Below are 10,981 nucleotides of genomic sequence, written 5' to 3'. Positions count from 1 at the left end.
TGATCTAAGAATCCATGGACGTTTAAGTGTCCAATGTTTACTTGAAAAATCTGAACAAATTAAGTCATACAGAGGTTTTATGTGTTGTGCATATTCTGGTATGTAAGTTCTGCCAAAGTTAAAGAATCCCAGTAATGAGTGTAGCTTTGTGATGATATTAGGAGGTTGTAGTTATGCACTAAATTTGTAGCCCGATTCGGCAAATCGCACAACAATGCGGTCCACCCGGGCTAGGTGTGTTCTGAGGCTGTCATCTGTGAGGTAGATGATACCTACATAGGGCAACACCTCAAAGTCAATATCATGTAATATTGATGTTACACGGGATGAGAAAAGTCCTGGACTGTTCCTATACACCTGAGGGAGGCCACACAATTTCCCTTCAAAGCCAAGTGCACTGAAGGAACTCAAATCCCTGCTTTCAGATGCTAGACCTTGAAAAAAAACATTGGAAAAATCCAAGGTTGTTTTATATTTTTTGTACACTAACTTGTTAATAAGTGTTGTGCTATGTGCATTTTGTATTGTAAATCAGCATGTATGACTGTTCAGGTGTCTGTATTCTAAGACTATTCTATAGCAATGGTGTAGCTCAGCTACGAGAAACAAAGGGTTATTCATTAATGGTAAACAGAGTTCAATTACTCGCTGGTATTCAAGTTGAGAGTATTTCTCTCATTGGTGCTTTACCCTCATGTTTAATTGGGTACTGCAGTTGGATCTGTGGAATTGATCTAATTGGTATAACATGGTAGGAGAAATCTTTCTCACTCTACCTGGCTGTAGTACAGTGCTGGAGCCTGCGGCAATGCCCAATTAACAGTGTAGGCTTCTTATAGTGCATATGGAACGAGGACTGAGAAAGAAGGCAAAATGGCATCTTCCCCTTGTGGGAAATTCAGGTGGCCAGGCTTTTTCTGTCAGGAGGATGTCATAACTAAGCATTAATTGTCCCCAGAATATAACTTTAATAGTTCTCTCTATGTCTCACTCAATTTAAATTTTTACTTTATAAACCCTGTTAGGTGGGGATACATGCCTGTCCGTAGTTTCGACTTCAAGGAAGTTATTAGTTGCTGCCACATACAGAAGCTCTTGAAGATTCTGGGAACTATTGTGACCTCTGTCGCTCTGTCTAGCAGAGTTACTGCCCACGTCCTGTTCTTCAGCAAAGTTCTCAATATGTGTAGCATTTGTCACTGAAATGGCCGCAATCTTTTTCTTTTTGAATTTGTTTTTTTTGCTGTGGAAGTTTCTCATACTTTTGGAATGAAACTTTGGATGAGCGTTGTGAATTGTTTCTTGGTTTAACGTACTCATTTCAGTGTTCTGACTGCCCTCCTCTCCTCCTACGTTTGTCAGGTGAGTCCTGGAAGGAACAAGATTGTTAAGTGTCAGTATATTGGTATTTATCAGTTTTATAAAGTTTCCCTATTTTTAAGATTATAGTGTTTCTCAGAGTTCTCCGAACGCGGGGGTTCTCATCTTTCTTTTTATTATCTTTAGAACCTTCTTGTGCTTGTTTGGTAGAATCCTTATTGGATTTACCTTGTAATTGTGGTTTACGTGGTCTGACTCCCAGACTATCTCTACCTATACTGCTAAAGGCTTTGTTGATAATCTTAGGCAATTCGTGTTCCTGTTGAGGAACGTCACAGAGCCGCTGGCGTACTGCCAGTGCTATTGCTTCCCCTTTTAAATTACTTAATAAAATAGAAGACACTGTGGCAAAATTGCCCATTAATTGTATCCCAAGTCCAGGGCTGGGACTGCACCATATTTGTCTTAAATTTGTTTTAACACTTACGGAAGATTCACAAGTGTCGATGTACTGTGTGCAGTAGTGTAGAGTGCAGCAAAACCTGCACTCCAAGTGGCATAGACGTCCACTGAGGGAACCATCCCAAAGGGTAAGCACATTGTGAGAATTTTGTGTTTGACTACATGTGCCCAAGGACTGTAAATTAAATGTTACTAGTAGACCTGCAGCACTGATTGTGCCACCCATTTAGGAAGTCTCTTAACCATGCCTCAGGCCTGCCATTGCAGAGCCTGTCTGTGTAGTTTGCATTGTCATTTCAACCTGGCAAGATAAACCTCTTGGAAGGCTCAAGCCTTCCCTTGTTATGCATATGTCACCACTATGGTAGGCCCTATATGAGCCACAGGGCACAGTGTAATGTACTTAAAAGGCAAGGCATGTACTTTTAAGTTTTACATGCCATGGTAATGAAAAACTCCCAACTTTGTTTTTCACTGCTGCAAGGCCTATCTCTCGCATAGGATAACATTGGGATTACTTTATTATATATTGGTGTCTCGGAACTCACAATTTAAAATCACAACTTAAGGGGAATTTTAATTTTAAATTGCAGTTCTGAAAATGCCACTTTTAAAAAGTTGGCATTTTCTTACCTTAGACATTTGGTGCCTACTGCCTGTTCCCAAAGCATGTCTGGGGTGGGGTGCCAGCAGGACTTGTGCATTCCCTCTAGACAGCCACATCCAAAAGGGAGCTTAGGTGTAATTGATAGGCTACCACCAGGCTGATGGGGCTTCCTGGGCTGGTGTTGCAGGTGTTAAGATAGAGGGGTAAGCACAAACATCTGACTATGCTATATATGTCAAAGCAGGAGGCCGTTAAATAGGTAATTGAGACCTGACAGGATGAGTCAGGTGTCCATAATGGTGGGCCAGTTTTAGGGATGGTTGGAGGGTGCGGTGTCTAAGCCTAGACGTGTGGACAACCAGGGTTTGTAACTCTTACAAATGATCATTCCTACTCTCTTGCGAGGTTTGGTATGAGCAATACTTCTGACATAAAGGTAGGCCTATTGGGTAATTGCATATGGTAACTAATGTATTTTGTGTTGGTGTCTCCAGAGAGTCAATGTATTATCCGGGTGTCATCAATGTCTGAGAGTAAGTCCTGGCCCTGGGCCCAAATGATGATTAACAAAGGAGTCATGTACAGGTACAAGTGAGCAGGGCTGAATGAACAGATCTGTGAAACTCTGCAAATGGTCAACTTGGGTAATCAGAAAATGTGATGAACTTCATTGTTGGTATTATTACAAGTTTGATGGTGCCTATCCTCTTGAGAGATAATTCACAGTGCCTATTGGTCTGGACTCTGGATATGACTGTGCTAGGAAATCACAGAAGTACACACAAATAAGTAAATCACAGTAACTGCATGCCCTTACCATTCCTGCAGTGTAGCAAGGCTGCTAGGTGTGCAAAGTTGCGTGAATGTGTGTCAAGTACTGTATGATCCCTTGGCCACATGAATACTCAAATTGTATGCAATACAGCCCTGCAAGGCAATTTCGTGTGCTGTATTGTGTGAAAGGCAAAGTGATGGACCAAAACTAATGGATGAACAAACTAACAAACTGACATCACTTAGCCAGGGTACGTAATGGCTACAGGGAATGCAGGCACCCTGGTCACACAGTGCAATGTTCTTAGTAGTAGTGCCAATAAGTGAACCTTACACCAATATAGCCATGATATGAAAATAAGCGAAGCAACATGGTAAGTGAGGCCCTTACATGCTCTCACTCTTTCGGCCAGGGCAGGCCAGCAAGCTGCGTAACTGCCTTGCTGTGTGTGCCCTCAAACAAAAATGCACCCCTTGTCAGACAGTGGTAGTGTGAACGATGTACAGATATTGCCATTTGCAAAACAAAATTAGTGTAACTTTTCCTCATTTACCCTTATTAACACATGTCCAACACATCTAAGTGTAACTTAACTTGATGGTGAAAAAAGTATGTCTGCAAAATAACTATTGGCAACATTTTTCATAGATCTTCATAAAAAATTTAAAATTTCATTGCAGATGGACAAACATCACCTCCTGTCCAGCAGCCTGTCTTGGATGAGCAACTTGTTGGTGAAGACATCCTACCCCCCATGGACGATGACACCTTCCTGCAAATCCTGAACTCCACAGAATCTCCTCCTACGGCCATGGCAAAGGAAAATAGCCTTGATGGGTCTCTATAGGAACAGTCATTCACAGAACATGCCCCATCTGCCAGTCCAAATCCAGCTGTGAACTCGGAGGACCCCAAGTTGTCTTCACTTAAATTCACTCCTGTGAGAAAGTAGCCTCTTACTAGCATGGTTACCCCCTTTTTGGGCATGTTTGTCAGTGTGTTTTTACTGTCTCACTGGGATCCTGCTAGCCAGGTCCCCAGTGCTCATAGCTAAAACCCTATTTGTCAGTGTGTTTTGCCTGTCTCACTGGGATCCTGCTAGCCAGGACCCAAGTGCTCACAGTTTGTGGCCTATGTGTGTTGTCAGTATGCTTAACTGTGTCACTGAAGGTCTGCTAACCACAACTCCAGAGCTTATTGCTCTCGCTACTTACCAAATTTGTCACTATAGTTTAGTAGCTCCGTATCTCAATTCTGATTGTCACACTGGACCCCTCTTAAAAGTCACTAGTATATGGTACCTAGGTACCCAGGGCATTGCGGTTCCAGGAGATCCTCATGGGCTGCAGCATTTCTTTTGCCACCCATAAGGAGCTCAGACAAACCTTTCTTCAGGACTGCAGCCTGAGTGAAATAGTGCACACTCTATTTCACAGCCATTTTCACTGCACTTAAGTAACTTATAAGTCACCTATATGTCTAACCTTCCTTTACTGAAGGCTAGGTGCAAAGTTACTATGTGCGACGGCACCCTTGTACTAGCAAAGGTGCCCCCACGTTTGCCCAGACTTTGTGAGTGCGGGGATACTATTACACGCGTGCACTACATATATGTCAATACATATATGTAGCTTCACAATGGTAACTCCGAATATGGCAATGTGATGTGTCTAAGATCATGGAATTGTCCCCCATTCCAAATTTGGTATGGGGGGGGCAATCCCATGCACCCTGGGGGCTTCACCATGGACACCCAGTACTGCCAAACCAGCTCTTTGAGTTTTCCACTGCAGCCCCAGCTGCTGCCACCTCACAGACAGGTTTCTGCCCTTCTGGGGACTGAGCAGCTCAATCCCAGGAAGGCAGAACAATGTATTTCCTTTGGGAGGAGGGTGTCACACCATCTCCCTTTGGAAATAGTTGTTACAGGCTTGGGAGGGGTAACCTCCCAGAGTCTCTGGAAATGCTTTGAAGGGCACAGATGGTGTGCCGTCCTTGCATAAGCCAGTCTACATCGGTTCAGGGATCCCCCTGTCCTTGCTCTGGCACAAAACTGGACAAAAGAAAGGGGGGTGACCACTCCCCTGTCCACCACCACCCCAGTGGTGGTGTCCAGAGCTCCTCCAGAGTGCTCCTGGCATTAGCCATCTTGGATTTCAAGGTGTGGATACCCTCTGGAGACCTCTGAGTGGCCAGTGCCAGCAGGTGACGTCAAAGACCCCTCCGGATAGGTGCATACCTGGGTACGAAGCCAATCCCCCTCTCAGGGCTATTTAGGGTCTCTCCTTTGGGTGTTTCCTCAGATTGAGCTTGCAAGACTCCTCCAGGAATCCTCTGAAATATTCTGTTTCAGCTTCTGATGGTCAGATCAACCGCAGACTGCTCCAGGAACTGCTGTAACCACAACAAAGTATCCAGGATGACTCCTGTGACCTCCAACTTCAGCTCCAGCCAGCATTTGCAACAGTTTCCAAGGTGTGCTCCGAGGACTGCCTGTCTTCACCCTGCACCAGAAGAACCAAAGGAATCTCCCGTGGAGTGACAGAGTCACTTCCCTGCTCCTGCAGGCACCCTTCTGCGATGACGACCAGGTACCTTGGGATTCCTCTCCTGACGACGAGCGTGTTCCCTGGATCACAGGTGGTGGACCGAAGTGACCCAGACTTACCAAAGGTCCAGCTGTCCAAATTTGGTGGAGGTAAGAGCTTGCCTTCCCGTGCTACGACAGTACCCCTATGCGCAGTGTCTTCTCCAGCTCCTTGGGCTTCTGTGCAGTTCTTCCAAGAATCCTTCGAGCACAGTGTAGCCCAGGTCCCCAGGACTCCATCCTGTGACACACAACTCCCTGAGTTCTTTGGTGGCGTGGGACCTTCCTGTGTAGTGCTGCAATGACCACACTTTGCATCTCCTTTGTTACCCGTGTTCTGGGACTCCCATTGGTGTTGCCTGGTCTTCTGAGGACCTCTGAATTGCTGGGAGCCATCTCTGTCTCCTCAGTCCGAGTTGAGACCCACAGGTCCCTCCTGGGTCCAGGTAGCTCCTTTTTTACGCAAACCGTGTACTTGCTTGAACTAAGGCTTGTTTGTGGAATCCAGTGACGGAAACAGCCTGCATCCAACAACTCGACTTGGGACATCACCTGCACCAAGCAGGAACCTGCAGCCATCTTCTTTGGTACCCTTCTGTACTGTTCTTCTTACCAGAGAATCCACTTTTGCACCATCTTCTAGGTAGGCAGGGGCTCCTGTCCTTCCTGGACTCTTCTTCGACTTCTGGACTGGGTCTCCTCTCCCCACAGGTCTTCAGGTCCAAGAATCCATTGTTTGTTGCTTGCAGTCTTGCTTGGTTCTTGCAAAATCTCTTACCACAACTTGTAGTGTGTCCTGAGGAAACTTGATGTACTTTACTCATGCTTTCCTGGGCTCTGGGTTGGGGTCCTTTACTTACCTTTGGTGTTTTCCTACACTCTCAGCGGACCTCTACACACTACACTTGCCTAGGAGGAATTTGTGATTCGCATTCCACTATTTTAGTATATGGTTTGTGTTGCCCCTAGGCACATTGCAATATATTGTATTTTCTACTGTTTGCACTATTCTATGACTGTTTACTTACCTAATTTTGGTTACTAGTGTATATATTGTGTATAATACTTACCTCCAGAAGGAGCATTGTCTCTAAGATTTTTTTGGCCTTGTGTCGCTAAAATAAAGTTCCTTTATTTTTGGTAACACCGAGTATTGTCTTTTATTGTGTGTAAATACAGTGTAACTACAGTGGTATTGCAGGAGCTTTGCATGTCTCCTAGTTCAGCCTAAGCTGCTCTGCTACAGCTTCCTCTAGACAGCCTAAGCTGCTAGAACACTGCCTACATTTCACTAATAAGGGATAACTGGATAAGGTGTTAGTACCTTAGGTACCCACTACAAACCAGGCCAGCCTCCTAAAACCTCTACAACCCTGGGTGTTATTTGTCTGTCCAAGAAAAGACTACTTATACCATGGTTTATGTGTACATACAGAACCAACTGTTTTGCATCTCAAGGAAATTGAGCAAAAGTCACTATCACCTGCTCTTGTTGTATATGCCCAAACATCGTGTACATCCACTTCCATAGCATTATTTAAAATCATGGTGTGACATCAGCTTCAGTTACTGGACTGGTACACAGTGAAAAGACCTTACTGAACACACATATGCCTACCTGCTCAAAATGGGGCCTGTGATGCATATGAGTCAATAACAATGTTTTACTCGTCTGAAAATGTCTTGCTCAATGAACATGAAACTGTGTTCAAGCACATATGATAGCCTCAATGCCTACAATGAACAGACCCTAAAATACAAAAATTATGCTTGCACTGATAATATACAGATATCCATGCCCATACTCCTCCTGAATTAGAATCATATCTATGCTGCATGAGGATGTACAAGGTCAGGCCAACACCTTGGATGTCTGTAAGCATACAATCCAACAAACTATTATTTTCAGGGCCTGTTTCAAATGATAAATGGTGCAGAAGGGCCCACTGGAATATGTAGTGTAAATGTGTTCCTCTCCCCTGAGCAGCTTCACATGTATTGGGTGTGAGTGTACCCACAAATGACATTTATTTTATAATACACACACATATTACAGATTAGGAACCAGAGCACAGAACCAGGATCAAAGCATCACCTCCCTAGGGGAAAAGTAAATTTGAGAAAATAAGTGTTTCAAACTGTGCAAATATTATAACAAAGTAACAGGGATGAAGTGCCACACTTAGAAACTAGTCAATGACAATAGAGGTTCTTCAAGCAGGTGTGGACACATTCTTGATTTTAATAAGCCAAGTACAATGTTACACTTGCACACTGGTGCAAGGGTGTGTGGGGTAGAGGCAGGCACCCGCGTTTGTCCCTGCACAACCACAACTCTGTACTCACTACTGACTAACATATCCCAAATGTACCTGCCCTATCACTTTCAAACTTTGTGCAGTAGTAGTATGCTACCTGTGTTGTGAATAACAATACAAAATGGTGCCCACTTACAATGCCTAAAGTGGGAACATGCACCACACTTGACTCAGATGTAAGGTAGATGAACATGTCTCCATAGGCCTCTGACAAAGCAACATTTAACTACAAAGACTGCAGGCAAATAGGTACATCATTTACACAACTCATCTCACTCCACGCTGCCAACTCATAATTATTGAAATTATGACAAAGTTCATGAATTTAAAGAAACTCTATTCTATACAAACTATCCAACCTAACTACACCTACCTAGTCTACACTACCTCAGCTTAAAATAACCTTACACTAACATACACAAACTTACACTATCTACACCTATACTAGCTAACCTTATTTCTAGCCTACACTATCTGAGCTTATCTAACTATATCCTACCTACTGCACATAAATGATAACTTTAACATCAACCCCCTTATTACACATAGATTAACACAATACGTACAATATTCACATCCTAAACATATACTACCTAAACATGTATTCCTAAACAAATGTATATTTCCTTGTATTTGTATATATTTAAAAAAAAAAACACTTTACATTAATTCCCCATCCACATAAAAAGTAATACCATAAAAACACACTTAAACATAACTACCTAATAACATGAAAAAACATATCACTATACTACACTAAACCTATGCTAAATCCTAACTAACACTATGCCAAAATTTATAAAACTAAGAGAAAACGTACTTCACAACAGGGAAAAGGGATTGTGCAAGGCTAGGAATTTAATTTGTGCACTTATGCGATCCACAATATTCTTAATTTGCATAAGCATGGCTCACAAGCTTGCCTGTTCATTTTCTATTGCCTGCATTCATGTATTAGGTTCAGTTAAATCCTTCTGAACCTGGGTCTGAAACATTGAGTTATTTGCAAGTGTCATCTTTATTTGCTGATGCACTGTCACATGAGAAGCACTAGATGTTCCTAGAATCGGTTGGTTAGTGTCCAGCTGCTGCTGGGCTCCCACCTGTTGTGCAGGGCCACTAGACCCACCTGTGTATGCCTGCCTTCCTGCATGTCAGGCACCCGCCAACTTTGCCTTCACATATCTCAAACCCATCCTGCGAAATGCCTTGCTCACATGCCTGATGTGGCGGTAGTGCTCAAGTCACAGTCTGTATTGCTTGTCCTCCTCTGCCGTCATGTTATCTAGGGAGGTAAAAAAAATAACATATCAGTTCCAGGTGAAAAGGTATATGATGTCTGCAAGGCTATGCTTACACTGCCATACAAGTATATGAGGCAGTCCAGACCAACCACAAATATGGTGAAAGGGATTTGGACAATGTACAGTCTTAACAAATACACCTCAAATTCAAACAACATAAACTGACTCAAGTACTAGTACTGTGGGCATGTGATATTTATCTGTAGTCTTACAATTTTACAGTTGCATATCATTAATTACAGTGATTAGCAATTATGATGATATGTACATAGGGAATTGGACACTTGGTCCAGGTTCTGGACATTTGGCTGTTGGTATTGCATCATATAAGTGGTAAATAGCTCATGACCCTATGTGAAATGAGTTAATTTAAGCATGTTGATGTAGTATGCTTCTGCATTGCATTATTCATCTTGAGTGACCTAAGGCAACAGGAATTGCTTTCTTGACTTACTCAGTGCCAGATAATGTATACATGGATGGAGGGTGGTTGGCCACCTCCTGCAAGACATAACTGCAGTACATCGCAACAACTGAGCCTCAGGCTAATTCCAATTAATCTGACAAATAGCTTCAGGTATACAGTTGTAGCAATACAATGGTGAGCTAAACTTTTAAAATGTCTGTGCACACATTCTCCAATCCTGCTTTCCATTCTACATATTTCTGTTTCCCAAAGCACCCTTTAGGTATGTGTATGTATGCTGGTCTACCCATCTGTATAAGAACAATGTGGAGGATGATGCAGGAAACCTTGCACCATAACGCTGACTGCGCTGTTGCTACCCAGTACAAGTTACCCCACTAGTATTTGAGCAGTGTAATGGGCTTTATGCTGCTGACACAGGGGGGCATAACTGCATATGATTTTTTATACAGTGCATCACCATACATACCTTGCATAGGATAAATGCCTTTGAGAAATGGGACATAGGGTATATAAGGCAATGATTTCGCCATTTCAGTGTAAATCCATGTGCAGACCAGTCACCTTTGCCCACTGTGTCCCATATTATTCTGGTTGCACTTGGTAGGAAATCTGACATCCTCGTATGACCTGGCAAGCCATATGTCCATAACCCACCCATCTGGACATCTACCCTCACAATGTGAATCAGTCAGGCAGTATGGTAATATTTTGTCCAACAAAATGGTCAATAACAGTCACAGCCCTAGATCCTTACAGCTTTCAGTACTTCTGTGTTACTGTTCCTCTGTCACTCCTATTCACATAACAATGACATGTATGGCTCTGAGAGTTGATCAAATTCCCTAAGGCTGGCTTCAGCAACCATAGCTAAGGTTAAGTTAAGTAAATGATTTGACTAATATACTACTAATGATGTGGACACACCCTTACAGACATACATGTTAAGATGTCTTATGTCCTCTATCATGATTCAAATCCATTATTATGAACAAGTTTGGCCCTAGCACAACAATATTTGCAGCATCTCTCATTGGAATAATGGATTGTTTGTGATGGCTAGCCTGACACTGTAATTCGAGATTATACAAATTGTAATGTATATGTTACCAGACGTTTTAAGTGGTTTTCTGCATGAAAATGGCACAATATATGTGGCATTGGTACTCAAAGTTATTGTT

This window comes from Pleurodeles waltl, chromosome 12 (assembly GCF_031143425.1).
Source record: "Pleurodeles waltl isolate 20211129_DDA chromosome 12, aPleWal1.hap1.20221129, whole genome shotgun sequence".
Classification (NCBI taxonomy): domain Eukaryota; kingdom Metazoa; phylum Chordata; class Amphibia; order Caudata; family Salamandridae; genus Pleurodeles; species Pleurodeles waltl.
The sequence above is the reverse complement of the archived record's forward strand: the minus strand, read 5'-3'. Positions refer to the sequence as shown.